This window comes from Dermochelys coriacea, chromosome 6 (assembly GCF_009764565.3).
Source record: "Dermochelys coriacea isolate rDerCor1 chromosome 6, rDerCor1.pri.v4, whole genome shotgun sequence".
Classification (NCBI taxonomy): Eukaryota; Metazoa; Chordata; order Testudines; family Dermochelyidae; genus Dermochelys; species Dermochelys coriacea.
In genome coordinates, this window is record NC_050073.1 from 57,604,733 (window position 1) to 57,620,578 (window position 15,846).

The 15,846-nt window shown below is 44.6% G+C and overlaps 1 protein-coding gene and 1 long non-coding RNA gene across 24 annotated transcripts in view; both read left to right on the forward strand.

Moving 5' to 3' along the window:
- The window catches only part of GPHN (gephyrin), a 544,780-nt gene that overhangs the window by 198,751 nt on the left and 330,183 nt on the right, over nucleotides 1–15,846 (forward strand). The window lies entirely within an intron of this gene.
- Nucleotides 1,240–11,396, forward strand: LOC122460797. The gene is made up of 3 exons (XR_006282306.1): nucleotides 1,240–1,250; nucleotides 2,229–2,234; nucleotides 11,220–11,396. It is a non-coding gene; the product is annotated as an uncharacterized LOC122460797 (long non-coding RNA).

Genomic DNA, 15,846 nt, shown 5'->3' on the forward strand with positions numbered 1-15,846 from the left:
AGAAGGGGGTTTGAGTGGATGACGGAGGAAAGACAGGTGGAGGCTGAAGGGAAAAGCTCAGACTTGCAGCTGGAAGCAGGACCAAAGAACTCTGAGGGGATACTGCTGAGTGAGGAAAGTTGTTAGCAGAGCACATGGAAGCATGTGACTAAGAGAACCAGGCGGAGAAGAAGATAGCTAGTAAAGGAGAAACAGAGCTCAGGAACAGATTTTGTGGAGTTAGAAAATTAAGAAGGGGCAGCAGGTGGTCACTGAAGGTGAGAGGGCAAGGAAGAAGAGAAAAGCAGCTAGTCCTATAGGAACAGGGCAAGCGTCAATGGAGATAACACCAAATATGAGCCCCAGGAGGATACGGGATGGATTGCAAGGGACAATAGGAATCGAGAGGACTTGCAGCCAGAGGGAACAAGGGGTAGACAGGAGAAGCACAACATCACCAGGAAAAGGCAGGTCTACATGATTGGGGACTCCTTACTGAGAACAATAGACAGGCCTGTAACAAGAGCTGATCCAGAGAACAGAAGGGTGTGCTGTCTGCCGGGTGCTAAGATACGGGATGTGGACCTGAGGCTGAAGAGGATCCTAACGGGAGCAGGAAAGAATCCACTGATTGTCCTTCATGTGGGAGCAAATGATACAGCTAGATTCTCGCTGGAATGTATCAAGGGAGACTATGCCAGGCTGGGGAAGATGCTTAAGGAAATCAAGGCTCAGGTGATCTTCAGTGGGATTCTGCCTGTTCCTAGAGAAAGGCAACAAAGTGTGACAAGATTATGATGCTCAAGAGATGGCTCAAGCACTGGTGCTATAAGGAGGGCTTTGGGATGTATGGCCGCTGGGAAGCATTCATGGACAGAGGACTGTTCTCTTGGGATGGACTTCACCTGAGTAAGGAGGGAACTAGACTTCTAGGATTGAGGCTGGCACAGCTGATTAAGAGAGCTTTAAACTAGGAATATGGGGGAGATGGTTGGGAGACATCCAGGTAATCTCCACGCCAGAGTTTAACATTGAGAGGGAAGAAAACGAAATAAGAGAGGATACAGCCATGGGTAGGAGAATGGACATAAGGAGAAAAGGTAGTGTACATACCAGTCTAATAGGTGATACTGGTAGTAGAGTGTCTGTGCCTAATGGGGTAAAGAATGTGAGCGAGGCCAAACAGCAAAAATTAAGATGTTTGTACACTAATGTGCTACTCTGAAACCTGTAAAGAAATAAGAAGTGATGGAATGGATAAGACAGAGTCTGTCTCGGCAAAAATCAAATTGGGGGAAGAAAGCTACTTGAGCCTCCCCTGGAATAGTGCTTGGACTGCCAGGATCAGATTTGGATATGGATAGAGACCTCTTTAATGTTTTTAATGAAGTAAATACTAATGGGAATTGTGTGATCATGGGAAACTTTAACTTCCCAGATATAGACTGGAGGACAAATGCTAGTAATAATAATAATAATAGGGCTCAGATTTTCCTGGATGCGATAGCTGAAGATTCCTTCACCAAGTAGTTGCTGAACCAACAAGAGGGGATGCCATTTTAGATTTGGTTTTGGTGAGTAGTGAGGACCTCATAGAAGAAATGGTTGTAGGGGACGACCTTGGTTCAAGCAATAATGAGCTAATTCAGTTCAAACTAAATGGAAGGATAAAAAATAATAGATCTGTAACTAGGATTTTTTATTTCAAAAGGGCTAAGTTTAAAAAATTAAGGAAATTAGTTAGGGAAGTGCACTGGACTGAAGAACTTGTGGATATAAAGGTGGAGGAGGCCTGGAATTACTTCAAGTCAAAGTTGCAGAAACTATCAGAAGCCTGCATCCCAAGATAGGGGAAAAAATTCATAGGCAGGTTGTAGACCAAGCTGGATGAGCAAGCATCTCAGAGAGATGATTAAGAAAAAGCAGAAAGCCCACAAGGAGTGGAAATTGGGAGGGATTATCAAGGAAAGCTACCTTACTGAGGTCAGAACATGTAGAAATCAGAAATCCCTGGTACCAGGATAAGTTAAATGGCAGCTGCTCCAGGTCAATTAAGACACTTTCCAGAAGGCAGGGAGAATGCTAGGTTGATTGGGACACCTCAAGCCAATCAAGAGCTGGCTGAAACTAATTAAAAGCCTTCCAGTTAGTCAGGTGGGTGTGGATGTCAGGACCTGTGGGAGGAAGTTGCGCTGTTGGAGAGACTGAGCAGTACACACCATATCAGGCACAAGGAAGGAGGCCCTGAGGTAAGGGTGAAGAGGACCTTGAGGAAGTGGGGATTGCTGTGGGGAAGTAGCCCAGGGAATTGTATGTGTCATGTTTCTTAAAGGTCAGCTACCATAGCTGATACTACTAGGGTCCCTAGGCTGGAGCCCGGAGTAGAGGGTGGGCCCAGGCTCCCCCCTTTGCCCTCACCCCCCGATTAATCACTGAGACTGGGAGACAACAGAGACTGTGCGAGGGAGGAAAGCTTCTTTCTCCTCACCTCCCTCACTGGCTTATGATGAAAATGGCTCAGTAGACTGTGACCCTTGTCTCTAGAGATAGAAGGGTTACATGGAGGGTCACAGTGAGCCTCTGAGGCTCGTGAAATCCGCCAGGAAATGCTGGACCCATGGAGACAAGGACAGAGCTTTGTCACACCATGTAGAGTTGGACCTTGCAAAGGGAATTACAACCAATAATAAAAGGTTCTATAGCCATATAAATAAGAAGAAAACAAAGAAAGAAGAAGTGGGACTGCTAAACACTGAGGATGGAGTGGAGGTCAAGGATAATCTAGGCATAGCCCAATATCTAAACAAATACTTTGCCTCAGTCTTTAATGAAGCTAATGAGGAGCTTAAGGATAATGATAGGATGACAAATGGGAAGGAGAATATGGAAGTAGATATTACCATTTCTGAGGTAGAAGCCAAACTCAAACAGTTTAATGGGACTAAATTGGGGGGCCGAGAAAATCTTTATCCAAGAATATTAAAGGAAGTGGCACATGAAATTGCAAGCCCATTAGCAAAATTTTTTAATGAATCTGTAAACTCAAGGGTTGTATCATATGGCTGGAGAATTGCTAACATAGTTCATATTTTTAAGAAAGGGGGAAAAAGCGATCCAGGTAACTACAGGCCTGTTAGTTTGACATCTGTAGTATGCAAGGTCTTGGAAAAAATTTTGAAGGAGAAAGTAGTTAAGGACATTGAGGTCAATGGTAACTGGGACAAAATACAACATGGTTTTACAAAAGGTAGATCGTGCCAAACCAACCTGATCTCCTTCTTTGAGAAAGTAACAGATTTTTTAGACAAAGGAAACGCAGTGGATCTAATTTCCCTAGATTTCAGTAAGGTATTTGATACCGTGCCACATGGGGAATGATTAGTTAAATTGGAAAAGATGGGGATCAATATGAAAATTGAAAGGTGGATAAGGAAGAGATTAAAGGGGAGACTACAATGGGTCACACTGAAAGGTGAATTGTCAGGCTGGAAGGAGGTTACTAGTGGAGTTCCTCAGGGATCAGTTTTGGGACCAATCTTATTTAATCTTTATATTACTGACCTTAGCGCAAAAAGCGGGAGTGTGCTAATAAAATTTGCTGATGATACAAAGCTGGGAGGTAAAGCCAAGACAGAGAGGGACCGGGATATCATACAGGAAGATCTGGATGACCTTATAAACTGGAGTAATAGTAATAGGATAAAATTTAATAGTGAAAAGTGGAAGGTGATGCATTTAGGGATTAACAAGAATTTTTGTTATAAACCGGGGATGCATCACTTGGAAGTAACAGAGGAGGAGAAGGACCTCGGAGTATTGGTTGATCACAGGATGACTCTGACCCGCCAATGTGATATGGCCGTGAAAGAAGCTAATGCGGTCTTGGGACGCATCAGGCAAGGTATTTCCAGTAGAGATAAGGAGGTGTTAGTATTGTTATGATACCACATCTCATGTGAGACTGCATCTGGAATATTGTGTGCAGTTCTGGTCTCCCATGTTTAAGAAAGATGAATTCAAACTGGAACAAGTAAAGAGAAGGGCTACTGGGATGATCTGAGGAATGGAAAACTTGTCTTATGAAAGGAGACTCAAGGAGCTTGGCTTGTTTAGCCTAACCAAAAGAAGGCTGAGAGGAGATATGATTGTTCTCTATAAATATATCAGAGAGATGAATACCACGGAGGGAGAAGAATTATTTAAGCTCAGTACCAATGTGGACACAAGAACAAATGGATATAAACTGGCCATCAGGAAGTTTAGATTTGAAATTAGATGAAGGTTTCTAACCATCAGAGTAGTGAAGTTCTGGAACAGCCTTCCAAGGGAAGCAGTGGGGGCAAAAGACATATCTGGCTTCAAGACTAAGCTTGATAAGTTTATGGAGGGGATGATATGATGGGATAGCCTAATTTTGGCAATTAATTGATCTTCAACTATTAGCGGTAGATATGCCCAATGGCCTGTGATGGGATGTTAGATGGGGTGGGATCTGAGTTACTACAGAGAATTCTTTCCTGGGTGTCTGGCTGGTGCATCTTGCCTCCATGCTAAGGGTTTAGCTGATTGACATATTTGGAGTTGGGAAGGAATTTTCCTCCAGGGGAGATTGGCAGAGGCCCTAGGGGGTTTTTCGCCTTCCTCTGCAGCGTGGGGAATGGGTCACTTGCTGGAGGATTCTCTGCACTTTGAAGTCTTTAAACAACGATTTGAAGACTTCGGTAGCTCAGGCATAAGTTAGGGGTTTGTTACGGGAGTGCGTGGGTGAGATTCTGTGGCCTGTGTTGTGCAGGAGGTCAGACTAGATGATCATAATGGTACCTTCTGACCTTAAAGTCTATGATTCTATGAAATAATTCGTTTAGCTTCTCGCAACGACATTTCTTCCTTGAGTGCTCCTTTAGTACCTCGATCGTCCAGTGGCACAGCTGATCGATTAGGAGCTTTCTGCTGCTGATGTATTTTTTAAAATTGCTGTTAGTGTTTGGGCCTTTTGCTAGTTGCTTTTCAAATTATTTTTTGGCCTGCCTAATTATACTTTTAGACTCATAGGCTTTAAGGTCAGAAGAGACTATCATGATCATCCAGTCTGACCTCCTGCACATTGCAGGTCATAGAACCTCATCCACCCACTCCAATAATAGACCCCTAGCCACTATTTCCCCATGTTTATTCCCGCCCCCCCGCTGTTCTTCAGACTTCTTGTCAACTAATGGAAATGGCCCACCTTGATTATCACCACAAAAGGTTTTCTTCCCCCCTCCCTTCCTGTTGGTAATAGCTCATCTTAAGTGATCACTCTCCTTACAGTGTGTATGATAAAACCCATTGTTCCATGTTCTCTGTGTGTGTATATAAATCTCCCCACTGTATTTTCCACTGAATGCATCTGATGAAGTGAACTGTAGCTCACGAAAGCTTATGCTCAAATAAATTTGTTAGTCTCTAAGGTACCACAAGTACTCCTTTTCTTTTTGCGAATACAGACTAACACGTCTGCTACTCTGAAACCCTAGTCTTAGTGTCCCATTGAATATCATCATTCCACCAATTTTCTGTGATGCCTATTATATCAGTATCATCATTTAATACCAGGCACTCAAGTTCACCCATCTTAGTATTTAGACTTCTAGCATTTGTATACAATCACTCATAAAATTTGCCAGTATTTAGTTGACTGTCTTCATGTGATGTAATTGAATGGAACTCTTTTCTGTTTGACTATTTCTCTTCAGTTCCTACCTGTACTTTATCAACTTTTATCCTCTCCTCTTTACTAGGATAAAGAGTATCCTCTATAATAAATCCTCTTCTACAGGATGTCTCTGTCTGATGCCTGTGCTCTTCTGCATCTTTTGGCTTTCTCCCAGCCCCTCGTTTAAAAATACCATTAACTTGCATATAAAAAATTTGGCATGCTTTTGTGAGGGTTCAATTGCAAAACAGACTGGGACTGACTTTAAAAGGTGAATATTGCTTTCATTTGCCTATTTTGTAAATAATAAAAACTACAACAGACAACAAAATAAAATAAGGAATCTTGACACTAATCTCAATTAATATAATCTTCAAGAGTTTTGACAATTACAATATAAATGCGAAGTGAGTGTAGCTAGACTGTGCAAACTCCCAGTCTAATGTAGTTATGTTGCTCAGCTGTGTATGCAATATCATATCCAGTGATCTTGAATGTGAGGAATGGTCATCCAGTCATTCAACTACCCTGTTGAGTTGGTATCTAGAAGTTATTGAATTATGTGTTCCTAGAGTTAAGGCTCTGCCAGTATTTCCATTACAACAACTAATTTTCCAAAATTCAGATCTCAGTTACTTCTGATTGTCACCTTGAAATCTTCCTACAAATTGTCAAACACCGTGTAGACAAATTTCTGTTTAGAAAAAAAAGTTTCAACTTGTGAAACTGTTTATGAATCGTAGCACTTCAGAATGCCTCTCCTCCCTCTCTACTCTCTCTATTTGTATAGTTTATCATATTATTTTTGCCTTCCTGCAGTGTAAATACTGGAGTTGCAAAAACTAAAATTTTATTTAAATTGTTTTTAAGGAAATGGCTTCATGAGTCTTGCTTTGGCGCCAGAGCTCAGTGCTAATTGCATGGGAAGTCCCTCATAGAATCATGGAGGTTGTTCAGCTCTGTCATGCATTCTTGCATTCTCATACATCCAGCAGGCCTACTGAACGACAGCAGTGATTACCCTGCAGTTCTTCCTCTTGGTCCCTGAGGGTTGCTATGTGACCAGATTTCATGCAGCCAGGCTGCTTGTCTCTTGTTCTCACAGTTTTCCCCCAGTTGATCCCAAGCTAGCATGGGAGAGAAGACAGCCAGAACTGGAGAGTAGACTTTGGAAGAGGATAGTAGCTAGGACACCAGATTGTTTCTTAAAAGTACAGCGTGACTTAGCCACTGACCTCTTGTGGCAACATGGGCAAGTCACTTCATGTCAGGGGCCCGACCAGCTAGGACCAGCTGCTGGTCTGGTGTCTGATTAACTTTGCTTCTAAAAAATTTTATGAGCCCAGCTGCACTGCCTTGGAACTGACAGAGTAGCCACAGTCCCTGATTGGCTGCTGGTTTATCAGACCTGCTTATAAGTCTGGTTCCCTCAGCAGATCAGCGGTGGCTCAAGGTGTACTTTGCCTACGGTTGGACTTGCCCTTGTTCCAGTCCCTGCTCCTGCTCTGTTCCAGCCTCCTTCCAGTCCCTGCTCTAGCTCTGCTTCAGCTCCTGTTCCCCACTGGCTTCTGGCTTCAATCCCTGACTTCACCTCTGGTTTATGACTCTGGTTGATCCTCTGGCTCTGGCATTTGGCTTCTATCTCTCCACTACTGATCCTTAGCTCTGCCTCTTGCCAACTTTCAAATCACACAAAACCGAACACCCTTGTCCCGCCCCTGCTCACTCCATCCCCCTTCCCTCTGTCGCTCCCTCTCCCCTACCCGCACTCACTCATTTTCACTGGGCTGGGGGAGAGGGTTAGGGTAGGGGGAGAAGGTAAGGGCTCTGGCTGTGGATGCAGGCTCCAGGATAGGGCCAGAAATTAGGGGTTCAGGATGTGGGAGGGGGCTCCAGACTGGGGGGGTTGGGGTGTGGGAGGTGATACAGGTTCTGGGATGGGGGTTATGGGTTCCAGGGTGGGGCCAGAAATGAGGGGTTCAGGGTGCAGGAGGGGGCTCCGGGCTGGGGCAGGTGTTTGTGGTGCGGCGGGGGGACCTTCCGGAAGGGAGTTTGGGTGCAGAAGGAGGCTCAAGGTTGGGACAAGGAGGTAGGAGGAGATGTGGTGTATGGGCTCTGGGAGGGAGTTTGGATGTGGGAGGGGGCTCAGGGCTTGGGTAGGGGGTTGGGGTGTGGAAGGGGGTGTGGGGAGAGGGCTCCAGGCAGGGCTTACCTCCGGGGGCTCCCCGGAAGTGGTGACATGTCCCTTGGCTCCTAGGCATGGGGCGGCCGGACAACTCTGCATGCTGCCTCTGCCTGCAGACGCTGCCCCCACAGCTCCCAGTGGCCGTGGCATGTAGCCCCCGTGGCTGCCCCTACACCTATGAGCCAAGGGACAGGTCACCACTTCTGGGAGACCTGCCAACCGGACTTTTAATGGTCCAGCCAGTGGTGCTGACTGGAGCTGCCGGGGTCCCTTTTCAACTGGGCTTTTACTCTCTGGGTCTGACATTTGGTTTCTATCCCTCTGGTACTGAACCTTGGCTTGTTCCTGGACGTTCGTTTCAACTACCAGGTCTGACTACTGACAGTCCGGTTGGCTACACTTCACCTCTCTGTGCCTCCATTTTCCTTCTTGCCCTTTATCTGTTTTGTGTATTTACAATGTAAGCACTTTAGGACAGGGACTGTCTCTTATGTGTATATACAGTGCCCTGCATTATACTGTCCTGATTTCAAGTGGGGTCTCTAGACACTACTGTAGTACAAATAATAACAGCAGCTAGCTGCTTCAGTGCTTCCCCAGCAGGAGAGTGGTGTGGGACACAGAACATAGGCCAATGGAGAGATGGACAATGGCTGACAGGGAGACATAATGGTCAGGGACCTGAAAGGGGCAAGAAAAGGATGGGGAGCATAATGGGGAATAGTGGCAGAATTTTTTAAATTTTGCATATAAAAAGCACTAAATCATTCCCACCCACCAAAATAGCTGTAGTAGACTACTCTGTTGTCACATAAGCCATTCTGTTGCAGAGGCATTCTGTTTAAAGTATACAGCTACAACTGTTCAGCTAAACAAGCCATCTGTTGAGATGAGATGAATACCTCTGAGTGTTATAGACGCCAGTTGGAAGTACCAATAATACATTACATCATGTGTGTTAAGAATCCTGAACTTTTCTGACTACCCATCCATATTTGCATTATATAGCTTGAATCATAAGACGAGAGTGCTCAGCTCTTCTGAAAACGGTGTTTTCCTAGAAACCATCTGCTAGAGGGAGCTTAAAAGCTGCATGAACTGGTGTAAAATAGCATGATATATGCCCATTGGAACAGTTTTCTTTTAAATTTAGGGGGGTTTCCCCCAAAATTCTTTAGGAGTTTGGTGCCTGACACAGTGAACAAGATCTGAGTACTTTGGAATGATCAGGATGAAAGTCAAATAATGCATATCAGAATATTCTGGACTTTTTGGGCCAAGATTAATTGGGCTGGAAAACTAATAAGAACAAGCTTTCTTGCAATATTTCTGGTACTTAATGTTTCTATTAGGACTGGAAATTCCATAGGAACAATAAAGAGGTATATGAAAAAGAAGAAACAATAATACACCTAATCAGCTTTTATAATCTTCAAAAAGTTTGTGTTTTGTTTTGGGACAAAGAGTCAGTGTCATTTAAATTAGTTCCCTACTCCTTAATGAGACAGAAGATCCACAACTCGGACATCTAGGATGAATAAAATACCTTAAAATATACTGTAGGGAATAATCCTGCACTGCCCCCGGACAATGGTATAGATTTTATTTGAATGGTCTTTTCATTTCTGATTTCTAGGATAGCGATGATAATCAGCTGGTGATGTGGCTGAAGGATCAGTATCATTAACTATAAGTCAGATTGCCCTCTCTTGTGTAAAAACCCCAGGACAGATGTCAAGGGGAAGGGAAACTACGATAGGAGGATTATTCTGTGTGTGTAGGTGAGGTTTGCCCAAATGCAGAACAGGAATTGAGTTCATATCCAAGAGATCTTCTAGAGCCCAATATATATGGCATATGTTCTTCGTCCTGTCCTTTGTAGCATTCTCTCAGGTTTTCCCCATTAAAATGTGTTTACTAATGCAGAGGAGGTAAAGGTAGTAGATTTGTATCTAGCATAATAATCCAACTCCATAGGATTTCCATATACAGGGGATCTCAAACGGCCAACACTCCATTGGCTTCACTGGAAGTTCTGCCAGAAGACAATTTAGACTACTGCCTCCAATGGCTCAATTTTAACTGCTGGGGCATGGAGCATGTTTTTGTACTTTTGAAATGTAAAACTCTTTGATCAGTAGCTGAATATATACATTGTTAATTCTGTTCTGACTCAAATATCTTTCGCTCAATTCACAAAATACCCTATAGTACTGTACACTTAACTGTTCAGTGATATACAGAAGCTCAGAGAATCTTACCAAACTCAGTAATAAAAGAAACTGAACTAGGTCAAAACACATTAACAAACTGTTAATGCGCATCAGCAGAGTCCACAGGGATAGTTAGTCCAGGCCGGCTAGCTCAGGGTAGATTCACACTCTGGCTTGTCATGAACTAATTATTCATGTAGACAAACCCTTAGTCACTGCCACCACTGGGACAAATTTAGGCAGCCTGAATGGGAAATGTCACAATACACTCAAGAGAGAGAAAGACTGACTCATTCAATTTCCTAATCCTTATAGTCTCATACACAGTCATTTTGCCCATTTTACAAATCAAAATACAAATTCTCTAGCTGCCACCACTGTAAATTCAACCTGGATTTGAAAGTCTATCTGTGGTGTTTCAGCCTCTGACATCATAGTCAGTACTATAGATTCTGCAATGAGAATTAAACTGGCAATTATTTTTTATGGATGAGGCAAAACAGAATCTGTTTTACTCCTCCATGTGTGAATTGGCTGCTATACAGTTACCAAGAGTAAAAATGTGGTTTGATTTATTTAGTAGACCGTGGAAGGCATATGTCAGGTATGTTGTATGCAACTATGTTGACTACCACTGCATCTTACACACATGATCAGCTTTTGCCACTGATATTCACATACCTTTTAATTTGCCACAAATAGCTCTGAATTGGCTAGAATTTGTTTTTAATAAATTATAAATTTAAAGCTGTGTAAAGATGAAAGAAACTGAGAGCATATTTTTTCCACTGAATGCTTAGTATTGTATAAGTTTTGTTAACTAAGACAAAAAAGGGAAGGGGGAGCATTCTGTCCGTAAGACTAGAACATCTGGAATATAACCTCCAAATGTGTGATGGGGGTGTTGTTTTTTTTGTTTTTTGGGGTTTTTTGCCGAGACATACTGTATTTGCATCCTCTGGTTTACACAGACCAATGAATCTGTCTAGATAACCATTTTTGCCATCTTTGAAGAGCCATACTGAGTTTGGTGAAACATGAACTTTTAGCAGCTTGGGAACATTACAGCTATGAAACATATCTTGACATTTTTCCAGGATAGTATTATGCACCAGTGAGCATTTCAGGTAGGGTGAGGTGACTTGAGGTATGTCTACAGTACGAAATTATTTTGAAATTATTCTATTTGGATTTTCGGAACCTATTTTATACTTTCGGTCTTCTGTGTCCCCACTAAAGCGCATGAATTCGGCAGATTGTATTCACAGTACCAAGGCTAGCGTCGAATGTCAGAGTGGTGCACTGTGGGTAGCTATCCCACAGTTCCCGCAGTCCCCACCGCCCATTGGAATTCTGGGTTAAGCTTCCAGTGTATGATGGGGCAAAAACATTCTCGCGGGTGTTTCTGGGTGTGTGTCATCAGAAAGCTATGGCAGACAATCGTTTCACACCTTTTTGGCATGCAGACGCCATACTGCTTTCAGCAGATGGTGCACTGCTGCTCTCCTCCTACTATGAATCCACCTCTCCAACTCAACTGTGCTCGGCCATCGTGAACCGAGCAGCACAGCTTCCGCCGCCAAGTCGACTCTCTGGCTATTGCCACGCTTCCGAGCTTCTCCATGTTGTCTATCCTGGGCTCCCACCTCTGTGAAAGCGACAGAAGACAACCATTTTCCACCATTGTTTGGCTACCGTGAACTGAACAGCACAGCTTCCACTGCCACTCGGCTCTCCTACATTTCGAGCCCTTTTTCCAGGATTACCCGTGCAGGCGCCATAGCCATGGATCCCAATCAGATCTCTGCTGCAGTTTGACCATTGTAAATACCTTGCTCATTATCCAGCAGTATGTGCAGTACCTGCAAAACTGGGCGAGGAAGCGACAACAGTGCGATTACTATACTGATGAGGACATGGACACAGACGTTCCTAGGAGCACGGCATGTGGCGATTGGGAGATCATGGTACTGTTGGGCCAGGTTCATGCTGTGGAACGCTGATTCTGGGTCCGGGAAATAAGCACAGACTGGTATGCAACCGCATAGTGTTGCAAGTATGGGATGATTCCCAGTGGCTGAGAAACTTTCATATGTGTAGGGCCGCTTTCATGGAACTTTGTGACTTGCTGTCCCCTTCTCTGCAAAGACACCAAAATGAGAGCAGCCCTCACAATTGAGAAGCGAGTGGCCATAGCCCTGTGGAAGCTTGCAATGCCCAACAGCTACTGGTCAGTCGGGAATCAGTTTGGAGGGGGAAATCTACTGTGGGGGCTGCTGTGCTGCAAGTAGCCAAAGCAATCATTGACCAGCTGTTATCAAGGATAGTGACTTTGGGAAATGTGCAGACCATTGTGGATGGCTTTCATGCTCTCGGATTCCCTAACTGTGGCGGGTTGATATTCAGAACGCATATCCCTGTCTTGGTCCCGGAACACTGGGGCGGCCAGTACATAAACCGCAAGGGATACTTTTCAGTGGTGCTGCAAGCACTGCTGGATCACAAGGGACGTTTCACCGACATCAACATAGGATGGCTGGGAAAGGTGCATGACACTCCCATCTTCAGGAACTCCGGTCTGTTTGAACAGCTGCAGGAAGGGACTTACTTCCCAGAGCAGAAAATTACTGTTGGGGATGTTGAAATGCCTATAGTTATCCTCGGGGACCCAGCCTACCCCTTAATGCCATGGCTCACGAAGCCGTACACAGGCACCCTGGACAGTAGTAAGGAGCAGTTCAACTATAGGCTGAGCAAGTGCAGACTGGTGATAGAATCTGCGTTTGGACGTTTGAAAGCGCGCTGGCGCAGTTTACTGATTTGGTTAGATACCAGCACAACCAATATTCCAATTGTAATTGCTGCTTGTTGTGTGCTCCACAATATCTTTGAGAGTAAGGGGGAGACATTTATGGCAGAGTGGGAGGTTGAGGCAACTCTCCTGATGGCCAGTTTCGCACAGCCAGACACCAGGGCGATTAGAAGAGCACAGCAGGGTGCGCTGCACATCAGATAAGCTTTGAAAGCCAGTTTCATGACTGGCCAGGGTACGGTGTGAGAGTTTTGTTTCTCTTAAAATTATCCACGCCCTATATATATAATATTATTTCCTTTATATATATAATATATATATTATAATATATATTATAATATATATATATATTAAAGGAAATAAAGTCACAATTGTTTTAAAACCGTTCTTTATTATTTGTTGCACAAAACATTGAAAGAAATCAGAAACTAGATGGGGAGGGCGGGGTTAGGGCGGTGGAGGAGGAGGGAAGGACAAGTCCAGAAACCAAATCAAAATTTAGGATATGCCAGCTTTCTGCTGCTTGTGCAATCCTCTGGGGTTGACTGTGTGGGTCCCCATAGCCTCCCCCTACCTCATGTTTTTGGGCATCTGGGTGAGGAGGCTATGGAACTTGAGGAGGAGGGAGAGTGGTTATTCAGGGGCTGCAGCGGCAGTCTGTCGTCTTGCTACCTTTCCCACATTAGATCCATCATATAGTGGAGCTTGTCAGTTTGCTCCTCCATGAGCTTGACCATAGCATCCTGCCTGCTCTCATCGCGTGCATCCCTCCTCTCTTTGTATTCATGTAGTGCTTTATGTGACTCTGCAATTGTTTGCCTCCACACATTCAACTGGGCCCTATCAGTGCGGGAGGACTGCATGAGCTCGACAAACATGTCATCCCGAGTTCAGTTTTTCTGCCTTCTAATCTGGACCAGCATCTGGGACGGAGTAGATAGGGGTTGCATTGAAACATTTGTACCTGCTGTAGGAGGAAAAAAAGGGAGGGTAGTATTTTAAAAGATACATTTTAGAGAACAAAGGGGGACACAGTTTTTCAGTGAAACAGGCAATTCATAGTACACAGCACATATTCTTTCTGTACAAGGTGTCATTTTGCCTCCTATACTGAAGTGCCTGCCACTTTGGTGTGAGTAAGCCATCACATGCAGCCAGGCAACAGAGTTCAGCTTGCAGGCAGCCTGCAGGCTCTCTGGGATGATTGCTTCACACAACACCCTTCCCCCAGCCCCCCTCCCAACACACACATACACCGCGGGGCTCTGATGAGGCTTTGAGCAGGAATGAGCCCTTTAAACTAAATGCAAACAGCCCAGCGTGGCTCCAATGAGGCTCTGAGAAGGGATGAGCCCTTTAAACTAAATGCGAACAGCCCAGCACGGCTGGGTTTTCCCCCATCCCCCACCATGTGGCTCCGATCAAGCTCTCACTCACCAGAAGTGCCTTCTCCAGGGTCATGGTCCGGGAGCATGTTTTGGGAGTAGGGGCAGGCTATTGGCTCCAGCGTTAAGAATAGTTCCTGGCTGGGGGGAAAACAGATTCCGCACTTGCCGCCTGTGCAATGTCCTCCTTCTCCTCCTTTTCGTCCTCCAAAAACTCATCATCCTCACTCCGTGCTACTCCCCCCTTGCAGGTGTCCACGGACAGTGGTGGGTAGTGGTGTCATCACCCCCCATAATTTCATGCAGCTCACGGTAGAAGCGACATGTATGGGGCTGTGACCCAGAGTGCCTGTTCACCTCCCTGGCTTTTTAGTACGCTTGCCTGAGCTCCTTGATTTTTGTACGACACTGTTCTGTGTCCCTGGAGTAGCCTCTTTTCGTCATGGCCCTGGACACTTTAGCATATGTATTTGCGTTCCTTTTTTTGAAACGTAGTTATGCCATAACAGATTCGTCTCCCCAACATACAATGACATCCAATACCTCCCATTCGGACCATGCTGGAGCTCATCTGTGAATCTGGGACTGCGTGGTTGCCTGTTATGGTGGTCTCTACATGGTCGCCTGTGATGGTGTACTGTGCTGATGATCACCTGTGCTGATGCTGACCAAACAGGAAATTCAAAAGTTCCAGGAGCTTTTACTGCCTACCTGGCTAGTGCATCGGAGTTCAGAGGGTTGTTCAGAGCGGTCACAAGGGAGCATTCTGGGATAGCTCCTGGAGGCCAATATCGTCGAATTGCGTCCACAGTACCTGTAACCCGGAACTGCGATCTCTATTTTAGTGCTACTACACTTGCCAAGGTGGAGTACAGAAATCGGAGTAAAGAGCCCTTTAAATCGAAAAAACTGGTTTGGTCGTGTGGACGGAATCAGTTTTATTTCAAGGTAACTCGGCTAATTCCGAAATAACCGCATACTGTAGGCCAAGCCTTAAAGAAACAGCCACTCAGGCTTTGATTGCTGCTACAAGGTGATAGCATTACTGTTTATGGCCTGCATAAAATATCTTAAATTAAAATACAGCTGTCTGTTTCTGTGTCATTAACAAAAAGAAAGGGAGTACTTGTGGCACCTTAGAGACTAACAAATTTATTTGAGCATAAACTTTCGTGAGCTATAGCTCACCTCATCAGATGCATTCAGTGGAAAATACAGTGGGGAGATTTATATACAACAGAGAACATGAAACATTGGGTGTTACCTTACACACTGTAACGAGAGTGATCAGGTAAGGTGAGTTATTACCGGCGGGGGGGCGGGGGGAGGAAACCTTTTGTAGTGATAATTAAGATGGGCCATTTCCAGCAGTTGACTAGAATGTCTGAGGAGCAGGGAAGGGGGGGGGGGGAATAAACATGGGGAAATAGTTTTACTTTGTGTAATGACCCATCCACTCCCAGTCTTTATTCAAGCCTAAGTTAATTGTATCCAGTTTGCAAATTAATTCAAAAACAGACTGCAACGAGAGACTGCTGAATTCAAAGTTTTTTGTTGAAGAATTGCCACTTTTAGGT